Raw genomic sequence first — 15,978 nt, 5'->3', positions numbered from 1 at the left:
GTAACAAATAATTAAACAGCAGTAGAAAAATAACAAGTGAGGCTGTATACAGGGGGTACCGGTACAGAGTCAATGTGGAGGCTATATACAGGGGGTACCGGTACAGAGTCAATGTGGAGGCTATATACAGGGGGTACCGGTACAGAGTCAATGTGGAGGCTATATACAGGGGGTACCGGTACAGAGTCAATGTGGAGGCTATATACAGGGGGTACCGGTACAGAGTCAATGTGGAGGCTATATACAGGGGGTACCGGTACAGAGTCAATGTGGAGGCTATATACAGGGGGTAGGCCAGGGGTACAGAGTCAATGTGGAGGCTATATACAGGGGGTACCGGTACAGAGTCAATGTGGAGGCTATATACAGAGTCATGTGGGGCTATATACAGGGGTACCGGTACAGAGTCAATGTGGAGGCTATATACAGGGGTACCGGTACAGAGTCAATGTAGGCTATATACAGGGGTACCGGTACAGAGTCAATGTGGAGGCTATATACAGGGGTACCGGTACAGAGTCAATGTGGAGGCTATATACAGGGGGTACCGGTACAGAGTCAATGTGGAGGCTATATACAGGGGGTACCGGTACAGAGTCAATGTGGAGGCTATATACAGGGGGTACCGGTACAGAGTCAATGTGGAGGCTATATACAGGGGGTACCGGTACAGAGTCAATGTGGAGGCTATATACAGGGGGTACCGGTACAGAGTCAATGTGGAGGCTATATACAGGGGGTACCGGTACAGAGTCAATGTGCAGGGGCACCGGTTAGTTGAGGTAATTGAGGTAATATACAGTAGGTAGAGTTAAAGTGACTTTGCAAAGAGTAGCAGCAGCGTAAATGAGTGGTCTGGGTAGCCCTTGGATTAGCTGTTGAGGAGTCTTATGGCTTGGGGGTAGAAGCTGTTAAGAACTTGGTGTTCCGGTACCGCTTGCTGTGCGGTAGCAGAGAGAATAGTCTACGACTAGGGTGGCTGGAGTCTTTGAACATTTTTAGGGCCTTCCTCTGACACCGCCTGATTTAGAGGTCCTGGATGGAAGGAAGCTTGGCCCCAGTGTTGTACTGGGCCGTACGCACTACCCTCGTGTTTTGCGGTCGGAGGCCGAGCAGTTGCCATACCAGGCAGTGATGCAACCAGTCAGGATGCTCTCGGTGGTGCAGTTGTATAAACTTTTGAGGATCTGAGGACCCATGCCAAATCTTTTCAGTCTGCTGAGGGGGAATAGGTTTTGTCGTGCCCTCTTCACGACTGCCTTAGTGTGTTTAGACCATGACATTTTGTTGGTAATGTGGACACCAAGGATCTTGAAGCTCTCAACCTGTTCCACTACAGCCCATCGATGAGAATGGGGGCGTGCTCGGTCCTCAATTCCTGTAGTCTTGTTGGTGATCAAGCCGACCACTGTCATCGGCAAACTTGATAATGGTGTTGGAGTTGTGCCTGGGCATACAGTCATGAGTGAACAGAGAGTACAGGAGGGGGACTGAGCACGCACCCTTGAGGGGCCCCTGTGTTGAGGATCAGCGTGGTAGAGTTACCACCTGGGGCAGCCCGTCAGGAAGTCCAGGATCCAGTTGCAGAGGGAGGTGTTTAGTCCCAGGGTCCTTAACTTAGTGATGAGTTTTGAGGGCACTATGGTGTTGAATGCTGAGCTGTAGTCAATGAATAGCATTCTCACATAGGTGTTCCTTTTGTCCAGGTGGGAAAGGGCAGTGTTGAGTGCAATAGAGATCGCATCATCTGTGGATCTGTTGGAGTGGTATGCAAATTGGAGTGGGTCTAGAGAGTGTCTGGGATAATGGTGTTGCCTGCCTGCCTGCCTGCCTGCCTGCCTCCCTCCCTCCCTCCCTCCCTCCCTCCCTCCCTCCCTCCCTCCCTCCCTCCCTCCCTCCCTGCCTGCTTGTATGCCTCCCTCACTCACTCGCTCCCTCCCTGTCTACCTGCCTGCCTGTATGCCCCCCTCCCTCCCTGCCTCCCTCTCTGCCATCTTGTATGCCTCCCTCCCTCCCTCCTTCCCTGCCTGCCTGTATGCCTCCCTCCCTCCCTCGCTCCCTGCCTGCCTGTATGCCTCCCTTCCTCCCTGCTTGTATGCCTCCCACCCTCCCTCCCTCTCTGCCTCCCTCCCTCCGTCCCTCCCTCTCTGCCTCCCTGCCTCCCTCCCTCCCTGCCTGCCTGAATGCCTGTATGCCCCCTCCCTCCCTGCCTCCCTCTCTGCCATCTTGTATGCCTCCCTCCCTCCCTCCCTCCTTCCCTGCCTGCCTGTATGCCTCCCTCCCTCCCTGCCTCCCTCTCTGCCATCTTGTATGCCCCCCCCTCCCTCCCTGCCTCCCTCTCTGCCATCTTGTATGCCCCCTCCCTCCCTGCCTCCCTCTCTGCCATCTTGTATGCCTCCCTCCCTCCCTCCCCCTTCCCTGCCTGCCTGTATGCCCCCTCCCTCCCTGCCTCCCTCTCTGCCATCTTGTATGCCCCCTCCCTCCCTGCCTCCCTCTCTGCCATCTTGTATGCCTCCCTCCCTCCCTCCCTCCCTCCTTCCCTGCCTACCTGTATGCCTCCCTCCCTCCCTCGCTCCCTGCCTGCCTGTATGCCTCCCTTCCTCCTTGCTTGTATGCCTCCCACCCTCCCTCCCTCTCTGCCTCCCTCCCTCCGTCCCTCCCTCTCTGCCTCCCTGCCTCCCTCCCTCCCTGCCTGCCTGAATGCCTGTATGCCTCCCTCCCTCCCTGCCTTTCTGCCTGCCTCCCTCCCTCCCTCCCTGGCTCCCTCCCTGCCTGCCCGTATGCCTCCCGCCCCCTCCCTCGCTCCCTCCCTGTCTGCCTGCCTGCCTGCCTGCCTGCCTCCCTACCTGCCTGCCTCCCTCCCTGCCTGTATGCCTCCCTCCTTCCCTGCTGATATGCCTCCCTCCCTCCCTCCCTCCCTCCCTCCCTCCCTCCCTCCCTCCCTCCCTCCCTGCCTGTATGCCTCCCTCCCTCATGCCTGCCTGCCTGCCTGCCTGGCTCCCTTCCTCCCTCCCTCCTTCCCTGCCTGCCTGGCTCCCTCCCTTCCCTCCCTGCCTGGCTCCCTTCCTCCCTGGCCTCCCTCCCTCCCTCCCTGCCTGCCTGTATGCCTCCCTCCCTCCCTCCCTCCCTGACTGCCTGGCTCCCTCCCTGGCTCCCTGGCTCCCTGGCTCCCTCCCTCCCTCCCTCCCTGCCTGCCTCCCTGCCTGCCTCCCTCCCTGCCTCCCTCTCTGCCTGCCTGCCTGCCTCCCTCCCTCCCTCCCTCCCTCCCTCCCTCCCTCCCTCCCTCCCTGCCTGTATTCCTCCCTCCGCCTCCCTCCCTGCCTCCCTCCCTCCCTGCCTGCCTGCCTGGCTCCCTTCCTCCTTCCCTGCCTGCCTGTATGCCTCCCTCCGCCTCCCTCCCTGCCTGCCTGCCTGCCTGGCTCCCTTCCTCCCTCCCTCCCACCCTCCCTGCCTGCCTGCCTGCCTGGCTCCCTCCCTCCCTGGAGGAGTGATAACAAACTGGGAGCCATAACAGACTGACTGAATAAATGTCAAGTAATCCACCTGTACTGCTGTGACAGTGACAGATGGAGATAACTGTATGGAATAAGTCTTCCTGCATCCAAATATGTTTTGATTTTATATCTGTTTTTTAAATAATGCCATGAAAGTAGCCTGTCAACTAGGGGACTTTGAATTACATGACCCACTCCTTCATGCCCATGTTTACACACTGTTTCATGCATTTATAATCAGTCATGTCCAGCTCGTTATAAGGTGTTGTGGTGAGTTGGGTATAAAATAAACATACCATATGAAAAACTAGTTCTTCCTCTATAGCTGATCTGATAAGGGACAGAGTTTTGCCTTTGGCTATTAATAATCTGGACTGGATTCTGACATTGGACATTCCAAGTTTGATTCCTTAGAAACGTTGGGCTTCATATTCTCTTTGATGATCCCATACACATGTTGACACAGAATTTGATTAACTACATCAATGTAGAAAATATATGTATAAACATATTCTGTGTCCCATATGGAAATCCACTGGCTAGGCTCTCTGTATAAATCTGTTCTATGAATTCTGATGAATGTTATTAAATGTCTGAGCATGAAAAACCTGTGACCGCCACTAAATCTTATTGGCCATTTATTCACTTCAAAGCAATCTTATAAACTAATTATCCTAACAGTCTCCAGGACCTTCATTTAGTGTATTAGCTAAATGTAGCAGAATTACGCAACTCTCTCTCTCTCTCTTGCTCTCTCTCCATCCTTGAATTAAGATCAAAAAACTCCTTTTTCAGGCTGTGAAGTGTATGGATAGTGTTCTTGGTCGTTGAGTATCCTATACCACACTGATTGTGTTCATTGTAGTCAGAACACGGACGTTCCATTTAGTTGATTGGAGATGACAGATTAAATAAAATATAATTTTTGCTGTAAAGGTCTGGTGTTAAGTTACCACGGCGACACACAGCATTCCTCATACTAATCACCACGCCACGAAGCAGCCGATGTTGGCCTTGCTTAGAATCAAGCTTACAGCAGAGTCATTGTATCAGACAGTGATTGATTGACAGATAGCATCCAGAGGTTCTTATTAGATTGTTTTTGTTTCCTTGTTGTTGTTGTTTATATCCTGTAGACCCCCCTTTTGTTTACAGACCAATCCAAGGTTGGATTTGTTTTGTGTCTTCTTAAAGGTCTAGTGCAGTTTTATCTCAATATCAAATCATTTCTGGGTAACAATTAAGTACCTTACTGTGATTGTTTTCAATTAAAATGGTAAAAAGAAACAGAAATAGCTTCTAAGCAAAGAGCAATTTCTCAAGCAAGAATTTAGCTAGGATTGCCTGAGAGTGGTCTGAGTGGGGAGGGGAAAACTGAAAACTAGCTGTTATTGGGAAAGAGGTTTGGAACTCGCATTCTTATCGGTCTGTTAACTAATTGACCTCCTGGAGATGTCACTAATCAGGCCAAAACTTCATCCTACCAAAACAGGCTGAAATTTCAGGCCGTCTTTTCAAATAGCTCTTACACTAAAAGGGCATTATCATAATTTTCACAACTTCACAGTACTATTCCACCTCATAGTGTGGAAATATATATAAAACACATGAAAATCACATTTTTGACTGCATTTGTCCTTTAATGTGTTTTTGGGCAAGGTTGTTGAGGCAAATATCGATTTGTAACGTCCACTCCAATCTGTGTGATTGCGCTCCTATAACAGTGACGTTTAAGAGGCAATCTACGGTGAGACATCCTCACTTCCCTTGTGGCTTAAAAATGCAAGTATACTGAGTGTACAAAACATTAGGTGCTCTTAGGTGTTAGGTGTTCATTAGGTGGTCCTAATGTTTTGTACACTCAGTGTATATCTCACAGAACTTTAAAGGGCTCTCATACGTTACAGGGATGAGTTGAATAACACATGTTCTAAGAGTGGATGATGATGTGGATGATGTGACATCTTCCCTCCCTCTGCACATCTCACCACATCCTTATGTATGTATTGCTCACCTTGTTAAGCTCCAGTCGTACAAGTGTCAAACATTAATATCAGGAAGTAGCATATCCCTTTTTGTTGGATTTTCACCAGTGTCATGAAGCTCTACCTAAACGGGATTTGAAGGTTAAACCATGTGAGAGAGCACATTCAATAGTTAAAATGAATTGAACACACTCAGCAGGTCTCTGGTAGAATCATTGGTATCCTCTGGTTCTCCATACATTGGGATTATACATAGAACAGGTGTGAAGGTGTGCCTGCCAAATGACACCCTTTTCCCTATAAAGTGCACTACTTTTGACCAGGGCTCTGATAAAAAGTAGTGCACAATATATGGAAAAGGGTGCTATTTGGGATGTACCCAAGATGTCATGGAAAGTTAATTTGATGCTCTGTCACTGTAGTGTCTGCTATGACATTTTTGAACTCAGCAAAAAAAGAAACAGCCCTTTTTCAGGACCCTGTCTTACAAAGATAAGTCGTAAAAATCCAAATATCTTAACTTGGCAGACCACGTGTAACAACACCTGCACAGGAACGGTATATCTGAACATCACACCTGCGGGACAGGTACAGGATGGCAACAACAACTTCCCAAGGTACACCAGGAACGCACAATCCCTCCATCAGTGCTCAGACTGTCTGCAATAGGCTGAGAGAGGCTGGACTGAGGGCTTGTAGGACTGTTGTAAAGCAGGTCCTCACCAGACATCTCCGGCAACAGCGTTGCATATGGGCACAAACCCACCGTCGCTGGACCAGACAGGACTGGCAAAAAGTGCTCTTCACTGACGAGTCACGGTTTTGTCTCACCAGGGGATTCACGTTTATCGTCGAAGGAATGAGCGTTACACCGAGGCCTCTACTCAGGAGCGGGATTGATTTGGAGGTGGACGGTCCATCATGGTCTGGGATGGTGTGTCACAGCATCATCGAACTGAGCTTGTTGTCATTGCAAGCAATCTCAACACTGTGCGTTACAGGGAAGACATTCTCCTCCCTCATGTGGTACCCTTCCTGCAGGCTCATCCTGACATTTCCCTCCAGCATGACAATGCCACCAGCCATACTGCTCGTTCTGTGCATGATTTCCTGCAAGATTGGAATGTTAGTGTTTTTCCATGGCCAGCGAAGAGCCCGGATCTCAATCCCATTGAGCACGTCTGTGACCTGTTCGATCAGAGGGTGAGGGCTAGGGCCATTCCCCCAGAAATGTCGGGGAACTTACAGGTGCCTTGGTGGAAGAGTGGGGTAACATCTCACAGCAAGAATTGGCAAATCTGGTACAGTCCATGAGGAGGAGATGTACTGCATTTCTTAATGCGGCTGGTGGCCACACCAGATACTGACTGTTACTTTTGATTTGGATTTGTTCAGGGACACATTGTTCCATTTCTCTTAGTCACATGTCTGTGGAACTTGTTCAGTTATTGAATCTTGTTATGTTCATACAAATATTTACACGCAGTTGACAGTGAGAGGACGTTTCTTTTTTTGCTGAGTTTAGCATATCGGAGAAGAGGGACATAGTATGACATTAGTATCATAAAGATAGCAGCTGTCACATGTTCTAGTGTGCTCTTCTTTTCTAACAGGGCCTCCTGTTGCGATTATACCCTCAAAAAGTCATCAACAAGATGGCCACATTTACAAAGCCTGTAATTCAGATAACAGGCTTTGGTTCCCAGATTGTTTATAGAGTAGGTTTGTTATCTCAGGAATAAAATAAACTATTCTGCTATTCAATTATAATGATGGAATAAAGTGTGTTTGAATAGGTGTAATCTTCTAACCCCTTAACCACCTCGGCAGACATCTGTCACAAAGAAAACTACAGTACCAAATGCTAACATCACAGAAACGTGCACCACACGTGCCCCGTAAATTGCTTTGGATAGCAGATATTGAAAATAATAAAATTATTAGTTTCACAGTCAATAGCAATGAACAATAATATAACAGAATTGGACACCAACAAATGCAGCAACACGATAGTTGATGATGTTGAATAGCGATTCATCAAGACATTTAGCTAGTACCAGTCTGCGAGATGCATTCCCCCTAAAAGTATTGAGAAAACATTGAAAATGACATCCAAATAATGTCTACAATAGGCAGACAATTGCGGCCAAAATTATATTCTTTAATAAACGATTGGATTGTTGTTTTGTAATCTCTTCCTGGAGTTAAAAGGTGGACCAGTTATGTCTGTCCTGGTTCTGTCAGGCCAACAAGTTGTAAGAAGTCATTACACCACTCACACATTTCCCCACATGACAACGTTGTGTAAGGTGACTGCGTTTATAGAATACAAAGATGCATGCAATTATTAAAACGAGGCGTTAGAACAAGATTCACGTGAATTTAAATATCAGTCCCATGTTTATGAGAGATTGTCTCATGAAGTGATAATGCAAACACATACACTCTTAGAAGAAAAAGTGCTATCTAGAACCTAAATTGGTTCTTCAACTGTCCACATAGGAAAACCCTTTAAAGAACCCTTTTTGGTTCCAAATAGAACCATTTAGCTTCCAGGTAGAACCCTTTTGGGTTCCATGAAGAACCTTTTCACAGAAGGTTCTACATGGAAGACAAAATGGTTCTACCTGGAACCTAAAAGGGTTCTATCTGGAACCAAAAAGGGTTCTCCTATGGTGACAGTTAAAGAACCCTTCTGGAACCCTTTTTTTATAAGCTTGTAAGGTCTTGGTATTATTCTTATGAAGTGATAACATGTTTTGGTATTACTGGCTTAGTCATCCTTCTTGTTTACACTATATCATTACTCATAAACACATTTTCAGGGACAGTGATTACACACGCTTTCAGATAGATATTATGTTGCTCATCATATCTATCAGCCAGTTTAGTTTAGTGAATCACTCGCTGCCTGTCTGCCTCAGATCCTCTACATGATGTCTCTAATATGAAATCTTGAGAAGATCCACCAACATTTTCTTTAAATGAAATACCAATCATCTGTCGATCGTTTAGAATAGAAAACGAAATAAAATAAAAACAAATGTTACGTGTCACATGACCCAAATGCAACGGGTGTAGACCTTACTGTGAAATAATTACTTACGAGCCCTTCCCAACAATGAAGAATTAAACAAATTAAACGGGGAGTACCAGTACCAGATCAATGTGCAGGGGTAATAACTATATACAGGGAGTACCAGTACAGATCAATGTGCAGGGGTAATAACTATATACAGGGAGTACCAGTACCAGATCAATGTGCAGGGGCAATAACTATATACAGGGAGTACCAGTACCAGATCAATGTGCAGGGGTATTAACTATATACAGAGAGTACCAGTACCAGATCAATGAGCAGGGGTAAAATGTATATACAGAGAGTACCAGTACCAGATCAATGTGCAGGGGTAAAATGTATATACAGGGAGTACCAGTACCAGATCAATGTGCAGGGGTAAAATGTATATACAGGGAGTACCAATAATACAAAACAACAAACGGAACGTGAAAACCTATTACAGCCTATCTGGTCAACACTACACAGAGACAGGAACAATCACCCACAAAATACACAGTGAAACCCCGGCTACCTAAATATGGTTCCCAATCAGAGACAACAAGAATCACCTGACTCTGATTGAGAACCGCCTCAGGCAGCCAAACCTATGCTACACCCCTACTCAGCCGCAATCCCAATGCCTACAAAACCCCAATACGAAATACAACATTTAAAGCCATGTCACACCCTGGCCTGACCAAATATATAACGACAACACAAAATACTATGACCAAGGCGTGACAGAACCCCCCCCCTAAGGTGCGGACTCCCGGACGCACCTCAAAACCATAGGGAGGGTCCGGGTGGGCGTCTGTCCATGATGGCGGCTCCGGCTCGGGACGTGGACCCCACTCCATTAATGTCATAGTTCCTCCCCTTCACGTCCTGGGATAATCCACCCTCGCCGCCGACCATGGCCTAATAGTCCTCACCCAGAACCCCACTGAACTGAGGGGCAGCTCGTGACTGAGGGGCAGCTCGGGACTGGGGAACCTCGGGACTGAGGGGAAGCTCGGGACTGAGGGGAAGCTCGGGACTGAGGGGAAGCTCGGGACTGAGGGGAAGCTCGGTACTGAGGGGCAGCTCGGGACTGAGGGGCAGCCCGGGACTGAGGGGAAGCCCGGGACTGAGGGGAAGCCCGGGACTGAGGGGAAGCCCAGTACTGAGAGGAAGCCCAGTACTGAGAGGAAGCCCAGTACTAAGATGGAGCTCAGGCAGGTAGTTGGCTCCGGCAGCTCCTGGCTGGCTGGCGGATCTGGAAGAGTCTGGTTGACTGGCAGATCTGGAAGATCATGGCTGACTGGCGGATCTAGCTGCTCTGGCTGATCCATGTTGACTGACAGCTCTGGCTGCTCCATGTAGACTGGCAGCTCTGGCTGCTCCATGCAGATTGGCAGCTCTGGCTGATCCATGCAGATTGACAGCTCTGGCTGCTCCATGCAGACTGGCAGCTCTGGCTGCTCCATGCAGATTGACAGCTCAGGCTGCTCCATGCAGACTGACAGCTCTGGCTGCTCCATGCAGACTGGCAGCTCAGGCTGCTCCATGCAGACTGACAGCTCTGGCTGCTCCATGCAGACTGGCAGCTCTGGCTGCTCCATGCAGACTGGCAGCTCAGGCTGCTCCGAACAGGCAACAGGCTCCGGCAGCGCTGTAGAGGAGGAAGGCTCTGGAAACGCTGAACAGGCGGGAGACTCCGACAGCGCAGGAGAGGAGGAAAGCGCTGGCTGCGCTGAACAGGCGGGAGGCTCCGGCAGCGCAGGAGAGGAGAAAGGCTCTGGCTGCGCTAAACAGGCGGGAGACTCCAGCAGCGCTGTAGAGGAGGAAGGCTCTGGCTGCGCTGAACAGGCGGAAGGCTCCGACAGCGCTAGAGGGAAGGAAGGCTTTGGCTGTGCTGAACAGGCGAGGCGCACTGAAGGCCTGGTGCGTGGTGCTGGAACTGGTGGTACTGGATCGAGGACACGCACAGGAAGCCTGGTGCGGGGAGCTGCTACCGGAGGACTGGTGTGTGGAGGTGGCCCTGGATAGACCGGACCGTGCAGGCGCACTGGAGCTATTGAGCACCGAGCCTGCCCAACCTTACTTGGCTCGATGCCCACTCTAGCCCGGCTAATTCGAAGAGCTGGTATGTACCACACCGGGCTATGCACCCGCACTGGAGACACCGTGCGCTCACTAGCATAACACGGTGCCTGCCCGGTCTCTTTAGCCCCCCGGTAAGCACAGGGAGTTTGCCCAGGTCTCCTACCTGGCATAGCCATACTCCCTATGAGCCCCCCCCAATACATTTTTGGGGCCGACTCTCAGGCTTCCATCCGCGTCGCCGTGCTGCCTCTTCATACCAGCGCCTCTCTGCTTTTTCCGCCTCCAGTTCTTCTTTGGGGTGTCGATATTCACCAGGCTGAGCCCAGGGTCCTTTTCCATCCAATATCTCCTCCCAACTCCAGAAGTCCTTTGATCGCTGCTCCTCACGATTAACAGGGAGAGTTGGCTCAGTTCTGACTCCTGACTCTGCCACTCTCTCCCTGAGCCACCCCCCAATACATTTTTGGGGCTGCTTTTCGGGCTTCCTTGCCAACCGTGTTCCCTCGTATCGTCGGCTCTTATCTCCGGCTGCCTCTGCTCTCCTAAGTGCCTCCACCTGTTCCCATGGGAGGCGATCTCTTCCAGCCAGTATCTCCTCCCAAGTGTAACAACCCTTGCCATCCAACACGTCTTCCCATGTCCATTCTTCCTTACGCTGCTCCTGCTGTCGCTGCCTGTTACCACGCCGCTCGGTCCGTGAGTGGTGGGTGATTCTGTAACGGCGTTCGTCTGTTGAAGGAGAGGACCGAAATGCAGCGTGGTGGTTACTCATGTTCTTTAATGAAGAATAGTGATACATGAAATAACTTATATAAATACAAAACAACAAACGGAACGTGAACACCTATTACAGCCTATCTGGTGAACACTACACAGAGACAGGAACAATCACCCACAAAATACACAGTGAAACCCCGGCTACCTAAATATGGTTCCCAATCAGAGACAACGAGAATCACCTGACTCTGATTGAGAACCGCCTCAGGCAGCCAAACCTATGCTACACCCCTACTCAGCCGCAATCCCAATGCCTACAAAACCCCAATACGAAATACAACATTTAAACCCATGTCACACCCTGGCCTGACCAAATATATAACGACAACACAAAATACTATGACCAAGGCGTGACAGCTATATACAGGGAGTACCAGTACCAGATCAATGTGCAGGGGTAATAACTATATACAGGGAGTACCAGTACCAGATCAATGTGCAGGGGTAATAACTATATACAGAGAGTACCAGTACCAGATCAATGTGCAGGGGTAATCCCTATATACAGAGAGTACCAGTACCAGGTCAATGTGCCAGGACCAGGTCAACGTGCAGGGGTAATAGCTACAAACAGGGAGTACCAGATCAATGTGCAGGGGCAATAGCTACATACAGGGAGTACCAGATCACTGTGCAGGGGTAATAGCTACATACAGGGAGTAACAGATCACTGTGCAGGGGTAATAGATATATACAGGGAGTAACAGATCACTGTGCAGGGGTAATAGCTATATACAGGGAGTACCAGCACCAGATCAATGTGCAGGGGTAATAACTATATACAGGGAGTACCAGTACCAGATCAATGTGTAGGGGTAATAGCTATATACAGGGAGTACCAGTACCAGATCAATGTGCAGGGGTAATAACTATATACAGGGAGTACCAGTACCAGATCAATGTGCAGGGTTAATAACTATATACAGGGAGTACCAGTACCAGATCAATGTGCAGGGGTAATAACTATATACAGGGAGTACCAGTACCAGATCAATGTGTAGGGTAATAGATATATACACGGAGTACCAGTACCAGATCAATGTGCAGGGGTAATAACTATATACAGGGAGTACCAGTACCAGATCAATGTGTAGGGGTAATAACTATATACAGGGAGTACCAGTACAGATCAATGTGCAGGGTTAATAACTATATACAGGGAGTACCAGTACCAGATCAATGTGCAGGGGTAATAGCTATATACAGGGAGTACCAGATCAATGTGCAGGGTAATAGCTATATACAGAGAGTACCAGTACCAGATCAATGTGCAGGGTAATAACTATATACAGGGAGTACCAGTACCAGATCAATGTGCAGGGTAATAGCTATATACAGAGAGTACCAGTACCAGATCAATGTGCAGGGGTAATCCCTATATACAGAGAGTACCAGTACCAGATCAATGTGCAGGGGTAATCCCTATATACAGAGAGTACCAGTACCAGGTCAATGTGCCAGGACCAGGTCAACGTGCAGGGGTAATAGCTACAAACAGGGAGTACCAGATCAATGTGCAGGGGCAATAGCTACATACAGGGAGTACCAGATCACTGTGCAGGGGTAATAGCTACATACAGGGAGTAACAGATCACTGTGCAGGGGTAATAGCTATATACAGGGAGTACCAGATCACTGTGCAGGGGTAATAGATATATACAGGGAGTAACAGATCACTGTGCAGGGGTAATAGCTACATACAGGGAGTAACAGATCACTGTGCAGGGGTAATAGATATATACAGGGAGTAACAGATCACTGTGCAGAGGTAATAGATATATACAGAGAGTACCAGTACCAGATCAATGTGTAGGGTAATATATATATACAGGGAGTACCAGATCACTGTGCAGGGGTAATAACTATATACAGGGAGTACCAGTACCAGATCAATGTGCAGGGGTAATAACTATATACAGGGAGTACCAGTACCAGATCAATGTGCAGGGGTAATAACTATATACAGGGAGTACCAGTACCAGATCAATGTGTAGGGTAATAGATATATACACGGAGTACCAGTACCAGATCAATGTGCAGGGGTAATAACTATATACAGGGAGTACCAGTACCAGATCAATGTGCAGGTGCAATAACTATATACAGAGAGTACCAGTACCAGATCAATGTGCAGGGGTAATAACTATATACAGGGAGTACCAGTACCAGATCAATGTGTAGGGTAATAGATATATACACGGAGTACCAGATCACTGTGCAGGGTAATAGCTATATACAGGGAGTACCAGATCACTGTGCAGGGTAATAGCTATATACAGGGAGTACCAGATCAATGTGCAGGGTAATAGCTATATACAGGGAGTACCAGATCACTGTGCAGGGTAATAGCTTTATACAGAGAGTACCAGATCACTGTGCAGGGTAATAGCTATATACAGAGAGTACCAGATCACTGTGCAGGGTAATAGCTATATACAGAGAGTACCAGATCACTGTGCAGGGGTAATAGCTTTATACAGAAAGAACCAGATTAATGTGCAGGGGTAATAGCTACATACAGGAAGAACCAGATTACTGTGCAGGGGTAATACCTATATACAGAGAGTACCAGATTACTTTGCAGGGGTAATAGCTATATACAGAGAGTACCAGATCAATGTGCAGGGGTAATAGCTATATACAGAGAGTACCAGATCAATGTGCAGGGGTAATAGCTATATACAGGGAGTACCAGTACCAGATCACTGTGCAGGGGGTAATAGCTATATACAGAGAGTACCAGATCAATGTGCAGGGGTAATAGCTATATACAGAGAGTACCAGATCAATGTGCAGGGTAATAGCTATATACAGGGAGTACCAGTACCAGATCAATGTGCAGGGTAATAACTATATACAGAGAGTACCAGATCAATGTGCAGGGTAATAGCTATATACAGGGAGTACCAGTACCAGATCAATGTGCAGGGTAATAACTATATACAGAGAGTACCAGATCAATGTGCAGGGTAATAGCTATATACAGGGAGTACCAGTACCAGATCAATGTGCAGGGTAATAACTATATACAGAGAGTACCAGATCAATGTGCAGGGTAATAGCTATATACAGAGAGTACCAGATCAATGTGCAGGGGTAATAACTATATACAGGGAGTACCAGTACCAGATCAATGTGCATGGGTAATAGCTATATACAGGGAGTACCAGTACCAGATCAATGTGCAGGGGTAATAGCTATATACAGGGAGTATCAGTACCAGATCAATGTACAGGGGTTATAGCTATATACAGAGAGTACCAGATCAATGTGCAGGGGTAATAGCTATATACAGAGAGTACCAGATCAATGTGCAGGGGTAATAGCTATATACAGAGAGTACCAGATCAATGTGCAGGGGTAATAGCTATATACAGAGAGTACCAGATCAATGTGCAGGGGTAATAGCTATATACAGAGAGTACCAGCACCAGATCAATGTGCAGGGGTAATAACTATATACAGGGAGTACCAGTACTAGATCAATGTGCAGGGGCAATAACTATATACAGAGAGTACCAGTACCAGATCAATGTGCAGGGGTAATAACTATATACAGGGAGTACCAGTACCAGATCAATGTGTAGGGTAATAGATATATACACGGAGTACCAGTACCAGATCAATGTGCAGGGGTAATAACTATATACAGGGAGTACCAGTACCAGATCAATGTGCAGGGGCAATAACTATATACAGAGAGTACCAGTACCAGATCAATGTGCAGGGGTAATAACTATATACAGGGAGTACCAGTACCAGATCAATGTGTAGGGTAATAGATATATACACGGAGTACCAGATCACTGTGCAGGGTAATAGCTATATACAGGGAGTACCAGATCACTGTGCAGGGTAATAGCTATATACAGGGAGTACCAGATCAATGTGCAGGGTAATAGCTATATACAGGGAGTACCAGATCACTGTGCAGGGTAATAGCTTTATACAGAGAGTACCAGATCACTGTGCAGGGTAATAGCTATATACAGGGAGTACCAGATCAATGTGCAGGGTAATAGCTATATACAGGGAGTACCAGATCACTGTGCAGGGTAATACCTATATACAGAGAGTACCAGATTACTTTGCAGGGGTAATAGCTATATACAGAGAGTACCAGATCAATGTGCAGGGGTAATAGCTATATACAGAGAGTACCAGATCAATGTGCAGGGGTAATAGCTATATACAGGGAGTACCAGTACCAGATCACTGTGCAGGGGGTAATAGCTATATACAGAGAGTACCAGATCAATGTGCAGGGGTAATAGCTATATACAGAGAGTACCAGATCAATGTGCAGGGTAATAGCTATATACAGGGAGTACCAGTACCAGATCAATGTGCAGGGTAATAACTATATACAGAGAGTACCAGATCAATGTGCAGGGTAATAGCTATATACAGGGAGTACCAGTACCAGATCAATGTGCAGGGTAATAACTATATACAGAGAGTACCAGATCAATGTGCAGGGTAATAGCTATATACAGGGAGTACCAGTACCAGATCAATGTGCAGGGTAATAACTATATACAGAGAGTACCAGATCAATGTGCAGGGTAATAGCTAT

Source organism: Oncorhynchus nerka, linkage group LG13 (genome assembly GCF_034236695.1).
Source record: "Oncorhynchus nerka isolate Pitt River linkage group LG13, Oner_Uvic_2.0, whole genome shotgun sequence".
Classification (NCBI taxonomy): Eukaryota; Metazoa; Chordata; class Actinopteri; order Salmoniformes; family Salmonidae; genus Oncorhynchus; species Oncorhynchus nerka.
This window is presented reverse-complemented; position numbering follows the sequence as displayed.